The 15,379-nt window shown below is 41.9% G+C and overlaps 1 pseudogene; it reads left to right on the top strand.

Annotated features, from left to right (window-relative positions):
• Positions 1-4,972: 4,972 nt before the first annotated feature.
• LOC125533056 overlaps positions 4,973-15,379 on the top strand; it is a 95,603-nt pseudogene continuing 85,196 nt past the window's right edge.

The following is a 15,379-nucleotide window of genomic DNA, read 5'->3' as shown; positions in this document are numbered from 1 at the left end:
TAGTCCAATCTGTTGTGCGTTGCCTGTTGATCGGGATTGATCTCCACCCTTATTATCTTCCATTTATAACTTTGTCTTGCACCTAAAATAGTCCAATCGTTAGGGAACAAACTAAACAAAAAAGATTTGCAATCTTTTACATTCATTAGTCATTAACAATCAACTTGAAGTGTTTCTCTTGGAAAATATGACATTATACTCCCTTCGTTACTTTATATAAGGTGTATTTGTTTTTTCAAAAGTCAAACAAGTGCACGTTTGACCGAGTTTTCAGAAAAATATATCAATATCCACAATACAAAATTTATATCATTTGATCCATCATGAAAAGTAGTTTCATATTTTATCTATTAGGTATTGCAGATGTTGTTATTTTATTCTATAATCTTGGTCAAACATTCAAATGATTGATTTGCAAGGAAACCAATACACCTTATATTCTGGAACGGAGGAAGTACTGTTTAAACATGAGTGCAAAAATATACTCACCAACCTATAGCCAATGAGGTCTCGTGCTATGCTGCTACCGCACTCGGCGACAAGTGTGGTTTAGTCGGGGCGGCGAGGTATGTTGTTGCGGACGAAAGCCATGTTCCGGCTTCCGACACCAACGAAGACGTTGCCCTAGGGCACCGTTGCCCTTCTTAAAGGCGAAGTCATGGATCTTTCGCACTTGTCCCATCTATGTGCTCTCCAGGCAAAAGCCTTAGATCCAACTTTTGGACTAGATGACGACCATGTCCTAGATATCGTAACCTCCTTGGAGGCATCATTGTGGAGTCAATGATCACACCCTGTTTGTTTTGACGTCTTGGTTGGAGTGTGGTTGGCCGGTTTGAGGTATGTGCTTGTAGTTGGCGATGGTGAGGGATGATGGTTGTGTTTTCTTGCCGAGGGGTATGCATTGGTCTTGACGTCCGACCAAGTTTAAGTTTGTGAAGAGCCTAGATATCGTAACCTCCTTGGAGACATCATTGTGGAGTCAATAATCACACCCTGCTTGTTTTGACGTCTTGGTTGGAGTGTGGTTGGCTGGTTTGAGGTATGTGCTTGTAGTTGGCGATGGTGAGGGATGATGGTTGTGTTTTCTCCTAGTGTTTTCTTGCTGAGGGGTACGCATTGGTCTTGTCGTCCGACCAAGTTTAAGTTTGTGAAGAGCCTGATGCTCTTCTAAATCTGGGTTAGCGAGGCCGTGACCCACCTTGGATCCCTTCATTCCCTATCAATACTCTTCCACCTCCTTGAGGAGGTTGTCGTGTGGTAACTAGACGACGAACCTCGGCCTTGCTTGGTTAGATGAAGATGGAAGTTGAAGCCCCCCTCCATATTGGTTGTGTCGACGAGATTTTTGATTGCAAGCGGCAAATCTTTCCATCCTTGTAGCTCTACTGTTGTTTCTTTCTATTGTGGTGTGGCAATGATCTTATTACTAGATCGTTGATGGCACGCGTTGCCGCGCCCGTCTATTTTACAATAAAATAATTGGATTTTTCAGAATTGATAAGCATAAATGAAGTGTCAAAAGATGGTTATAATTCATTTTATTAAAATATAGAAGTTGCAAATAGTTAAAAAGTATTGCACCACTCGAGCGTACAAGATACAAAACCGGACAAACAACATTAGCAATAAAAAATGAAGTAATATCTGACATAGCAACACTAAGTGGTAACACCCTAACATGACATGCCATATAAAAGAGTAGCAATATGTGCACCTGGATATATGAGAATCATGCAGTCATAATATTATAAAAGAATTAACAAACACGTACATCTGGGTGGTGCCATCAGGTGAAGGCCTCCTAAATATAGTAGATCGGAGATGCAAGGACGACGACACTGGTATACTTGTGTTTTTATTGCACTAACAATATCAATTTTGAGGTACTTCTAGAACTCCCGAAGATTATGGTTTTATGGACCCTCTTGGCGGCTTCACCGCACAAAGGCGTTGAGGATTTGCATTCTAATCTCTTAATTCAGATCATTCCCAGAACACAAATTGTAAGAAAAAACGCTTTAGAGATATAGTAGTCCTGCTGCTCCCCACTCATCGAATACATAATATATTTTCTCCTTCTGTACCTGATGCTTTCAAAAATGAAAGAATTGGAGAGCTGCAAGTGAGTGAGCTTATGAGTGCATAAGCATGATGCAGCTACTAAACCTTGAAAAAGAAACTTCAGATTTACAATGCAGCTACTAAACCTTGAAAAAGAAACTTCAGACTTAAGATAGTACGATTTAGAAGGTCTAAAGTGTAGCACTGATGAAAACATTACACTGCAGGCTACCATCATAAATAATCCTGAGTTTACAACAAAATTAAAATCTGAGGATTAAAATGGAAATATATTGTGGAAAATAAAAATTACTTTGTTTATTGGCACCTTATTACAGACTGGTCCTTATTAGGATGGGAAGACCTACAGGAAAAAAAAGTACATCCAAGTACTAACATCATTGGTAAATGATAATACAGAGCCTAGTATTGACTGTTGGATGGTATGAATCATTCCATTTTTCAGTGCATATATGATATATCGATAATTGTCTTCTTCTCTTTTTAAATTTGATAATTTTCTCAGTGTAACTGTACTAAGTTAACATATCTTCTCATACTAATAATGAGGGGAAAATTTTGTTTTTGCCACTCTAGATTTTGCCAATTTTCCTTATGCCATTCTAGATTTTGACATTTCACTTTTGCCACTCTTAGCTTTTGGAAATTATCATAATTGCCATTTCTTGGCAAAAGCAAAATAATTTTATTTCATTTTTGCCACTCTTAACTTTTGAAATGTATCACAATTGCCACTCTGAAATTTTTGCTTTTGCCACGGGAATGGCATTTGTGAAAATTGTCAAAAACTAAGAGTGGCAAAAGTGAAATGTCAAAATCTAGAGTGGCATAAGGAAAATTGGCAAAATCTAGAGTGACAAAAACAAAATTTTCCCAATAATGAGCACCGTATCTTCCAAATTAAAATGACATTTTTCACAATCACAATTGGTCCATCAGTTGGTTCCTAAATCCTAATTATGTACAGACAAAATAAAAAGGGAATAAAGCATCTAGAGTACTTACCTGGAGCCCTATAACATTGATTCTGCCACACTGATTCTTGCAAGAGCAGAAGGTGCTAGCCTTTTGACAGGGAAAATGTGCAAGATAAATAAACCTCAACATGTGTATCAGGAAATGGCAATTCAGAGTTCTATTCAGTATTTTGGGTAACAGCAGGTTCCATAGTGTCAGGCAATGCACCATCGGATAGCGTACTGTTCAGAAAAGAGCATATTCATCACTTCACTTGATAGATTCAGTCAAGTAAACAAAATTATGAATCCAAGAAAGAAAACATACCTACTACGTCCACTGATCCACCAAAACCTGTCAAGAGCAAATACTACCATTAAGAACCAATAATGCTGAATCAGAAGTACTCGATTATCCCATGAAAAAACGTCAAAATAAGCAATTGACAACAATTGATACCCACAGTCCCATTTTCTACTTAAGCTAAACAACTGTACATAAACGTCAAATGAACATTGTTCGGTACATCCATAATTCTATATCCAAAGTCCTGAAAGTTGTATATGCCAAACTATATCACATAATTCCAATAATAGACTACTCAAACGCCACAGATCGTATCACACGAACGACCAACTCTTCACCCAGAGTTCCGATCTATCAACTGAATCTGCCACAAAACCACTACAATTCCACATAGCCACAAATCAGAGCAGGAACAATCAAATGAACGTGCAACTGATTCGACGTGAGGAGTGAGATCTAAAACGGAGGGAGGAGTCGACTAATTACGTGGGGCGAAGAGGATGAGGCCGTCGTAGAGGTACTGCTATAGCGGTGGGCCGAGAGTTGGGGTCGTCGGCGAGGAGGGATTCCGGATCGAGCACGCGGGCCTGGAGCGAGTAGAAGAAGGCCAAGTGGGGTGAACGGATAACCAGATCGTCGACGAGCAGCAGCAGCTTGCGCCCGTGGGATTCATCGTGGCGACCTCGGCGGAGGCGTCATCCTATGTCCCACAAGTGTTCTTACAGAGTTTAAAGGGCGCAGTCAGGCGCGAGCGCCGCTGCTAGGGTTTTCGCCCAGACCTAGCAACACGGGCGATGCTTGGATTCAGCTCCACGCATGGCGGCGCCGGGGGCGGGCGCAGGCGCAGAGGAACGGGCAGATTAGATACGCCGGGAGAGGAAGAATTACGGATTTTTTCCAAGCGTTCTGCCTAAATGGGCTTTACGTGGAAGACAAGGCCCAGTTCACCACGGGCCTCCGAAATTTCCACCAGAATAGCTGCCCATAGGACAGCGGGTTTGACTTTTACCCTAATGCAGATCGAACGACCGAAAACGCTCCATACATAAGATCTGATGGTCAAAATCGCTGAGGTCGTGAGAGGGCAGAGAAGTGGCTCAGTTTTACTGTCCTTAATGGGAAAGGGAGGAATGAGTAACACATGACCGGTGTGTTGGATTGGATGTATATGCTGCAACACAAGTGCTACACTCCTACAGTACTTCAACACACACTATCCGAAGAATCCGGAGAAGATACGATCAGGTGGCTTTAGAGTTAATTCCATTTTTTATCGCCAAAATTCACGCTTGTGACAGAGAACATCACAAATCGGAGTTTTGTCAAAAAGTTATCACCGATTTAAAGATTCTTTCCACATTTTGCCACCATTCAAAATTTTCCCCACACGATACTACAGGAAACGACGTAGATGCCGACAACATTTTTATCGGGTTGGCATACTACGCCGACGGTCGACTTAAAACCGTTGGTAAAACAAGGCCGGCGGCAAAGCTGGGGCGAGGCCGATCGTGACCGTCGGCAAAGCTCTGGCCGTCGGCATATAGTTTCCACTCCTAGGGAAACCGTTGGCAAATCTGTAGTCGTCGGCATATCGGCCCATAGGCCGACAGACGGATGACACATGGCGCGACTTACGCACCTCTCCAATGCCCTGCGGGCCTACTCCGTCGATCATCAACATACGGCGGCGGTGCCGGCCCGGAGGTCGAAGGCTGCGGAGTTCGTGGTGTCCAAGGTGGACAACCTGATGAATTGCGCGCGGTGAGGGTCGATCTCGTCCATGGCGTTCGGCCTCGCCTGTTGCGCCGTGGAGATGATGCACACCGGCGCCTCCCTATACGACTTTGACCTCTTCGGCGTCAACTTCCGCCCCTTGTCGTGCCAGTCCGACTGCATGATCGTCGCCGGCACCCTCACCAACAAGATGGCGCCCGCGCTCCGCAAGTCATGATGGTTCATTGCGATTTCTTAAGGTTAATTGATTCAAATATCCTAACAACTATGTCCTAACACAAATTTGTTTGCAAATAGATTGATTGCTTATCACTGTTAAGCAACAGAGTTCAGGTGCGTACACAGGTCAGGTTCGACCAGGAGTCCATCGAGATCAACTGTAGACTAGGGTAGTTGTGTTTCTCTTTTATCTTTTGTAACTATCCCTATCTCTCTAGTCTATCTCTTGGATCCCAAGTTAAGGATCTCAACAATGTAATCCATCTTTGTACGCTGTGCGAGAGTTGCGCCCCGACCTATATAAACACGAAGCTGTCGCCCTAGGTGGGTACGACGTTCTCTCACATGGTAATCAGAGCCTACCTTTTCCATCTCATCTAGTTTCTCCATTGCCACAAACCTCCTACCATGGCTTCCTCCGGCTCCTCCAACTCAACCCTCTCCGGCCAGATCACTGTGCATGTTAGTCTTCTTTTGCAACTAGATAATGGTGAGGTGCGCATAGCTTCCTCTCAAGCGGCCCACAATAGCGGGCCCCAACCATTAGTATGGTTTTATAGATAGGTGGTTGATTGATTTGAAAAATCATTGGCCTGATCAATATTGTAAATCAAATCCAAAATTGAATACCTTAATTGAATGAAAGAGCTTCAAAATTACAGGACATGGTGAATTAAAAGAAATGAATGGAAGAGCACCTTGAAAAATTATTGACCCGGTTAAAATTAGGTGACCCGAATTCTAAATTGAAGATCTCAATTATTTGTGAGGCCTTAAAAATTAAGAAGCATAGTGTATAGTATAAAAGAATATAGTGAGAGAACTTCTGAGAAATAGTTGACGCGGTCAAAATTGGATGACTCAATTTCAGTTGGAGACCTCAATTGATTGTGAGCCCTTAAAAATTAGGGAGCTTAGTGTTATGGACGATACGAGGATGTGGCCTTGCTCCCCCCCTATCAAATGTCCCAATCCCATCCATGTCAGAGAAAGTAGCCAGGTGAATCCCATCCAAGAAAGAGAAAGAAGCCAACCGAAACACGAGACAAAGAGCAGTCTAGGAGAAGATAATGCAAGTTCGGAGTATTGTCGATAGGAGTGAGAGGAATCAGAAACACATCTTGTCTGAGTTTGGTGTATATGCTAAGTATGCCATGGCTTCGCGAAAATCCTCTTCTGAGTCCAGGCTCATCTGCACCCGCCCTGACGAAACAAATCAAAAAAAAATACTAGAAAAATTCAAAAAAAAATTATTTTTTGCATGATAGATAATTTGATGCATGAGGTCCGCTCCAATTTTCAAATCATTTGGAGCAGCTCTTGGCAAAAAAGATAAATTCGTGTTCTGTAAAAAGGTTTACTATTCATGTACTGTTCTGACCTGATTTGTCTTTTGAGCTGCTTAGATGTCCAAATGATTTGAAAATTCGAGCAGATCTCACGCACTAAATTTTCTACCATGCATTTTTTTTGAATTTTTTGATTTGTTTTGAATTGTGATTTTTTCTGACCAGGTGCAGACGAACCTGGGCACTGAAACGCTGCACTCATGGCTTCAGTGTAAGGGATGTGGACATTAGATGTGACCATGCGATCTAGCGACGTAGTCCATTGGTTGTGAAAGGGAGTTGTATGGATCAAATCTAGTGGACCACGTGAAAGTGAGAACATTCATGGAACTAACATCCTGCTGTAAATACTATTATGTATCGAATTCATGGTTCTCAGCAGTGCACTCGTGGGAAAGTGCGCAACAACCTCTGTTTTAACAGTGTCCCCTTGATTGGTATGTAGTATGTTGTGTTCAGAAATGTGGCAAGCTCGTGTTCGATCAGGAGGGTACAATGTTCCCGACCGACGAAGGAAAGACCGGCCAAACTGCCGGAAGACGTGTGGCCGCTTGTCTGCGCTCTTGCGCGTGGCGGAAAATGAACACTCAGGGCCTCTTTGAATAGCACGATTCTCAAAACACAAAAATAGGAAAAAACGCATGACTAGGGTCATGTCCTCTTGTATTCTGTAGGATTATAAAACTACAGGAATTTGAGTCGATGGAAATTTTTCTCCAAAATGTAGTACAAAACAATTCCATGGAAAAAATATTCTCTAACTGTTGAAGCTCTACTATATGGCGTTCTCCAGTTGCAAAGGAAGTTCGATAGGCGTTGGGATTTCCTTCACTGGTGGGAAAATGAATTAGCACTTTGGAACATCAGGTTCATGCAGTTCTCTACGTATCACTACAACTTTGTGTTTCTTTTCCTTCTTTCTGTTCTGTTTGGTGAAATAAGATAAGCATATGCTTCCTGGTGAGCAAACATGTCATGGCAAGGTAAGTAGCTAGTGTTTGCTGGGTTGGTTCCTACATACTGGTGGTTGACCAGTTGATGCTTATGGTGTACCAAATTCTGTACTTGTATAGTCGTATTGTATATCTATACTAAACATGTGATGGAATGCATATGCATTCTATACTAATCAAACAACTGACTGGGAGTTGTGTCTGCTTAGCTCTTCTATCTTAACTTCTGTAGTTTAATACTGATTTGAAAACTTTGAGTAACAATGAAGCTAAAATTTACTGAGGTAACCCTACAGGATAGCAGATCTCATGTAGTACCATGCAATATTAATTTGCTCCGAAGCTCATGCTATATGAGGATGTGGCCTTGCTCCCCCTTGTCACTTTGCTAGCCATCCATGAAAGAGAAAGTAGCCGGCCAAAACACAAGACAAAAAGCAGGCTAGGAGAAGATAATCCAAGTTCAGAGTATTGTCGATAGGATTGAGAGGAATCAGAAACGCATGCTGTCTGAGTTTAGTGTATATGCTAAGAACAAGGTGATACTTATGTACATGATTGGTCGATACCTTATTTGGACATTGGATGTGACCACGCGATGAAACAACACATAGTTTAGTTTTCCCCCAGGGAAACGATATGGGCACTATCGGCCCTTACAATCCTAGCAATGTCCGTTGTACATCATTATCCCATGCAAGTGTTACATCAGACCGAGCATTCAAGCCCAGTTGCGCTAGAGCATGAATTGGCATCTTGCTTACATTGGACAATCGCGCACTTAGAAAACCACAGCTTAGCCTGCACTTTGATATCTACAATTACCTCGGACGAAACACACGACAAAGAGCAGTCTTGGAAAAGATAATCCAAATTCAGATTATTGTCGGTAGGAGTGAGAGGAATCAGAAACGCGTGTTATCTAAGTTTGCTGTATGTATTAAGAACGATCATGGATCATAGATGTGACCATGCGATCCAACAATGTATAGTTCATTGGTTGTGAGGGGGAGTTGTATGGATCATATCTAGCAGATAGCGTGAAAATCAGAACATTCATGGAACTAATATCCTGTTGCAAACACTATCATGTAACAGATTCATCATTCTCCGCAGTGCACTAACGGATAAGTGCGCAACAACCTCTGTTTTAATAGTGTCCCTGGATTGGTATGTCGTATGTTATTGTATTTGGAAACGTGGCAAGTTCATACTCAATCATGAGCTTACGGTGTTCCGGGCCGATGAATGACCAGACAAACTGATAGAAGACACATGGCCGCTTACCCACACTCCCTTACCCTGGCTGAAACTGAACACTCGGGGCCTCTTTGATTGGTAAGATGTCAAAACACATAGGAAAAACACATGAATAGAGTGTAACTACAGGAATTTGGATGAATTAGTGTTTGATAGCACATGAAAAACAAAGAAATTATATCAAGTAATTTTTTCTCCAAAATGTAATACAAAAGATAATCCTATGGAAAAAATTCTCCAACAACTAAAGCTCTACTCTACGGTGTTCTCCAGTTGCAAAAGAAGATTAATAGGCAGAGAGATTTCCTTGACTTGTGGGAGAAATGAAATTAGCACTTTGGATCAACAGGCTCATGCAATTCTTATCACTAGGGCTTTGTGTTCTCTTCTTTCATTCTTTTATGTTTGTTGAAATAAGTGAAACATGTGCTTCCTGGTCAGCAAACATGTCGGGGTAATTTGTAAGTAGATGGTGTGCGTTCGGTGGGTTACTACCATCCTTCACATGCCATGAGCAAGCTAAGTATTGTTGGCTGAACATTTTTTCAGAATGAAGGCTCAAGGGGAGCCCGGCTTTGAATTAACGAAGCCATCAACCGACCAGGATTACACAAGGCCACCAAGTAAGAGCGACCGAAAGATAAAATGGAGCTGTGTGAACAACTAACAATGCAACACACACTACGATAGAAAGAAAAATACATGAAGAGCCCTGCTAGTAATGTCGAAGCCTACTGCACATAGTCAGCAGAGAGAGGAGCAACAGAGAAGCCTGAGTGATCAGCCAATAGCCAGAGAAAGTTGTGAACAGTCTGAACCCATGAACAAGGGAAGAACATCGCTCCCAACACCGAAGAGGAACCCTTTCCTCTCGCCTAGGCTCGAAGGTGGCGCACTGTCGGATCGTTGGCGCTCACCCGAGAACTATAGCAGACGCCAACTGGATCCCCACCGCAGACAAGTTGCACTACCCTCGCCACGCCGCTGGTAGACACCACAGCTACACTGCCACCTGACCTGAACAACCAAGAGTACAAGGATAAAAGTTGGGAGGTTGTCGAAGAAGAAAGCTGCAGAGGTCAAGAGGCGAAGCAGGGGAGCACCAGGTCCCATTCCAATGTCCGCAGAAGAAGGCCCATGCTTCTGTGGCGCTCGACGTGAATCAGGGACAGGGAACCATATCCCCTTCCGTCCTGGCTTGCCGGCGGAAAACCGCCATGACACAGCCACGCCTAAGTCGTCGTAGAAGCCATTCCAAAGGGAAGAAGGACACTTGTAGGAACGAGCACCTGATGACCCACAAGTATAGGGGATCTATCGTAGTCCTTTCGATAAGTAAGAGTGTCAAACCCAACAAGGAGCAGAAGGAAATGATAAACGGTTTTCAGCAAGGTATTCTCTGCAAGTACTGAAATAAGTGGTAACAAATAGTTTTGTGATGAGATAATTTGTAACAAGCAACAAGTAACAAAAGTAAATAAAGTGCAGCAAGGTGGTCCAATCCTTTTTGTAGCAAAGTACAAGCCTGGACAAACTCTTATATAAGGAAAGGCGCTCCCGAGGACACATAGGAATATCGTCAAGCTAGTTTTCATCACGTTCATATGATTCGCGTTCGGTACTTTGATAATTTGACATGTGGGTGGACCGTTGCTTGGGTGCTATTCTTACTTGAACAAGCATCCCACTTATGATTAACCTCTATTGCAAGCATCCGCAACTACAACAAAAGTATTAAGGTAAACCTAACCATAGCATGAAACATATGGATCCAAATCAGCCCCTTACGAAGCAACGCATAAACTAGGGTTTAAGCTTCTGTCACTCTAGCAACCCATCATCTACTTATTACTTCCCAATGCCTTCCTCTAGGCCCAAATAATGGTGAAGTGTTATGTAGTCGACGTTCACATAACACCACTAGAGGCTAGACAACATACATCTCATCAAAATATTGAATGAATACCAAATTCACATGACTACTAATAGCAAGACTTCTCCCTTGTCCTCAGGAACAAACGTAACTACTCACAAAGCATATTCATGTTCATAATCAGAGGGGTAATAATATGCATAAAGGATCTGAACATATGTTCTTCCACCAATTAAACCAACTAGCATCAACTACAATGAGTAATTAACACTACTAGCAACCTACTAGCACCAATCCCGGACTTGGAGACAAGAATTGGATACAAGAGATGAACTAGGGTTTTGAGATGAGATGGTGCTGATGAAGATGTTGATGGAGATTGCCCTCTCCCGATGAGAGGAGCGTTGGTGATGACGATGGCGATGATTTCCCCCTCCGGGAGGGAAGTTTCCCCGGCAGAACAGCTCTGTCGGAGCTCTAGATTGGATCCGCCAAGGTTCTGCCTCGTGGCGGCGGAGTTTCGTCCCGAAAGGTTGCTTTTTTTTCTCGACGAAAGACTTCATATAGGAGAAGATGTTCATCGAAGAGCCACCAGGGGGCCCACGAGGTAGGGCGCGCGCCCCCCACCCTCGTGAAAAGGGTGTGGCCCCCCTGGTCTTCATCTTTGGCGAGGATTTTTCATTATTTATTATAAGGTATTCCGTGGAGTTTCAGGACTTTTGGAGTTGTGCAGAATAGGTCTCTAATATTTGCTCCTTTTCCAGCCCAGAATTCCAGTTGCCGGCATTCTCCCTCCTTATGTAAACCTTATAAAATAAGAGAGAATAGCCATAAGTATTGTGACATAATGTGAAATAACATCCCATAATGCAATAAATATCGATATAAAAGCATGATGCAAAATGGACGTATCAACTCCCCCAAGTTTAGACCTCGCTTGTCCTCAAGCGAAAGCCGATAACAATAAATATGTCCCCATGTTTAGAGGTAGAGGCGTCGATAAAAATAAAATACGGACATGAGGGCATCATGATTATTCTCATAACAGCAACATATATAGATATTGTCATATGATTACTTATGTTCAAATGATGATCTATTCACAATGCAAAAGTATGAATCAGAAACCTTATTGAGAACCAACAAACTAAAACCTCAGTAATTGAAGCAATTGCAATTTATCATAACATCAGAAAGAGTCTATGTCAGAGCTAAAAAGCAAGTCCGCATACTCAACTATCATCTAGTCCTTCATAATTGCTAACACTCGCGCAATACTTGTGGTTACGGAGTTTTAATCGCACACAGAGAAAGATAGGGGCTTATAGTTTCGCCCCACAACCTTTTACCTCAAGGGTAATGTCAACAATAATAACTCATGCCCCCCTACATCCAGTTAGATATATATATATCAGGTTCTTTCCAACATGCTGGGCTTGCCAAAGGATAAAATGAAAATGGGAGAGGTGAAGATCACCATGACACTTGCATAAGGTAGAGGATAATAAAAGATAGGCCCTTCACAGAGGGAAGCAGAGGTTGCCATGCGCTTTTATGGTTGGATGCACAAAATCTTAATGCGAAAGAACGTCACTTTATATTGCCCCTTGTGATATGAACCTTTATTATGCAGTCCGTCGCTTTTATTACTTCCACATCACAAGATCGTATAAAGCTTATTTCTCCCACACTAATCATACATATTTAGAGCAATTTTTATTGCTTTGCACCGATGACAACTTACTTGAAGGATCTTACTCAATCCATAGGTAGATATGGTGGACTCTCATGGCAAAACTGGTTTAAGGGTATTTGGAAGCACAAGTAGTATCTCTACTTGGTGCTGAGAATTTGGCTAGCATGAGGGGGAAAGGAAAGCTCAACACGTCTCCGGTCAATAACCAATAGCGAAACCTGGATGCTCATATTGGCTCCCACATATTCTACGAAGATCTTTATCGGTCAGACCGCATAACTACATACGTTGTTCCCTTTGTCATCGGTATGTTACTTGCCCGAGATTCGATCGTCGGTATCTCAATACCTAGTTCAATCTCGTTACTGGCATGTCTCTTTACTCGTTCCGTAATACATCATCCCGCAACTAACTCATTAGTTGCAATGCTTGCAAGGCTTAAGTGATGTGCATTACCGAGAGGGCCCAGAGATACCTCTCCAACAATCGGAGTGACAAATCCCTAATCTCGAAATACGCCAACCCAACAAGTACCTTCGGAGACACCTGTAGAGCACCTTTATAATCACCCAGTTACGTTGTGACGTTTGGTAGCACACAAAGTGTTCCTCCGGTAAATGGGATTTGCATAATCTCATAGTCATAGGAACATGTATAAGTCATGAAGAAAGCAATAGCAACAAACTAAACGATCAAGTGCTATGCTAACGGAATGGGTCAAGTCAATCACATCATTCTCCTAATGATGTGATCCCGTTAATCAAATGACAACTCATGTCTATGGTTAGGAAACATAACCATCTTTGATCAACGAGCTAGTCAAGTAGAGGCATACTAGTGACACTCTGTTTGTCTATGTATTCACACATGTATTATGTTTCCGGTTAATACAATTCTAGCATGAATAATAAACATTTATCATGATATAAGGAAATAAATAATAACTTTATTATTGCCTCTAGGGCATATTTCCTTCAGTCTCCCACTTGCACTAGAGTCAATAATCTAGTTCACATCGCCATGTGATTTAACATCAATAGTTCACATCACCATGTGATTAACACCCATAGTTCACATCGTCATGTGACCAACACCCAAAGGGTTTACTAGAGTCAATAATCTAGTCCACATCGCTATGTGATTAATACCCAAATATTACTAAGGTGTCATCATGTTTTGCTTGTGAGGGAAGTTTAGTCAATGGGTCTGCCACATTCAGATCCGTATGTATTTTGCAAATTTCTATGTCAACAATGCTCTGCGCGGAGCTACTCTAGCTAATTGTTCCCACTTTCAATATGTATCTAGATTGAGACTTTGAATCATCTGGATCAGTGTCAAGACTTGCATCGACGTAACCCTTTACAACGAACCTTATGTCACCTCCATAATCGAGAAACATATCCTTATTCCACTAAGGATAATTTTGACCAATGTCCAGTGATCTACTCCTAGATCACTATTGTACTCCCTTCCCAAACACAGGGAAGGGTATACAATAGGTGTGGTACACAACATGGCATACTTTATAGAACCTATGGCTGAGGCATAGGGAATGACTTTCATTCTCTTTCTGTCTTCTGCCGTGGTCGGGTTTTGAGTCTTACTCAGTTTCACACCTTGTAACACAGGCAAGAACTCTTTCTTTGACTGTTCCATTTTGAACTACTTCAAAATCTTGTCAAGGTATGTCCTCATTGAAAAACTTATTAAGCATCTTGATATATCTCTATAGATCTTGATGCTCAATATGTAAGCAGCTTCACCGAGGTCTTTCTTTGAAAAACTCCTTTCAAACACTCATTTATGCTTTGCAGAATAATTCTACATTATCTCCGATCAACAATATGTCATTCACATATACTTATCAGAAATACTGTAGTGCTCCCACTCACTTTCTTGTAAATACAGGCTTCACCGCAAGTCTGTATAAAACTATATGCTTTGATCAACTTATCAAAGCGTATATTCCAACTCCGAGATGCTTGCACCAGTCCATAGATGGATCGCTGGAGCTTGCATATTTTGTTAGCACCTTTAGGATTGACAAAACCTTCTGGTTGCGTCATATACAACTCTTCTTTAATAAATCCAATAAGGAATGTAGTTTTGTTTATCCATTTGCCAGATTTCATAAAATGCGGCAATTGCTAACATGATTCGGACAGACTTAAGCATAGATACGAGTGAGAAACTCCCATCATAGTCAACACCTTGAACTTGTCGAAAACCTTTTTGCGACAATTCTAGCTTTGTAGATAGTAACACTACTATCAGTGTCCGTCTTCATCTTGAAGATCCATTTAATCTCAATGGCTCGCCGATCAATGGGCAAGTCAATCAAAGTCCATACTTTGTTCTCATACATGGATCTCATCTCAGATTTCATGGCCTCAAGCCATTTCACAGAATCTGGGCTCATCATCGCTTCCTCATAGTTCGTAGGCTCGTCATGGTCAAGTAACATGACCTACAGAACAGGATTACCGTACCACTCTGGTGCGGATCTCACTCTGGTTTACCTACGAGGTTCGGTAGCAACTTGATCTGAAGTTACATGATCATCATCATTAGCTTCCTCACTAATTGGTGTAGTAGTCACAGGAACATATTTCTGTGATGAACTACTTTCCAATAAGGGAGCAGGTACAGTTACCTCATCAAGTTCTACTTTTCTCTCACTCACTTCTTTCGAGAGAAACTCCTTCTCTAGAAAGGATCCATTCTCAGCAACGAATATCTTGCCTTCGGATCTGTGATAGAAGGTGTACCCAAAATTTTCTTTTTGGGTACCCTATGAAGACGCACTACTCGATTTGGGTTTGAGCTTATCAGGTTGAAACTTTTTCACATAAGCATTGCAACCTCAAACTTTAAGAAACGACAGCTTAGGTTTCTTGCCAAACCATAGTTCATACGGTGTTGTCTCAACGGATTTAGATGG

Source organism: Triticum urartu, chromosome 1 (genome assembly GCF_003073215.2).
Source record: "Triticum urartu cultivar G1812 chromosome 1, Tu2.1, whole genome shotgun sequence".
In the NCBI taxonomy this organism is placed as follows: Eukaryota; Viridiplantae; Streptophyta; class Magnoliopsida; order Poales; family Poaceae; genus Triticum; species Triticum urartu.
The sequence above is the reverse complement of the archived record's forward strand: the minus strand, read 5'-3'. Positions and strand labels throughout refer to the sequence as shown.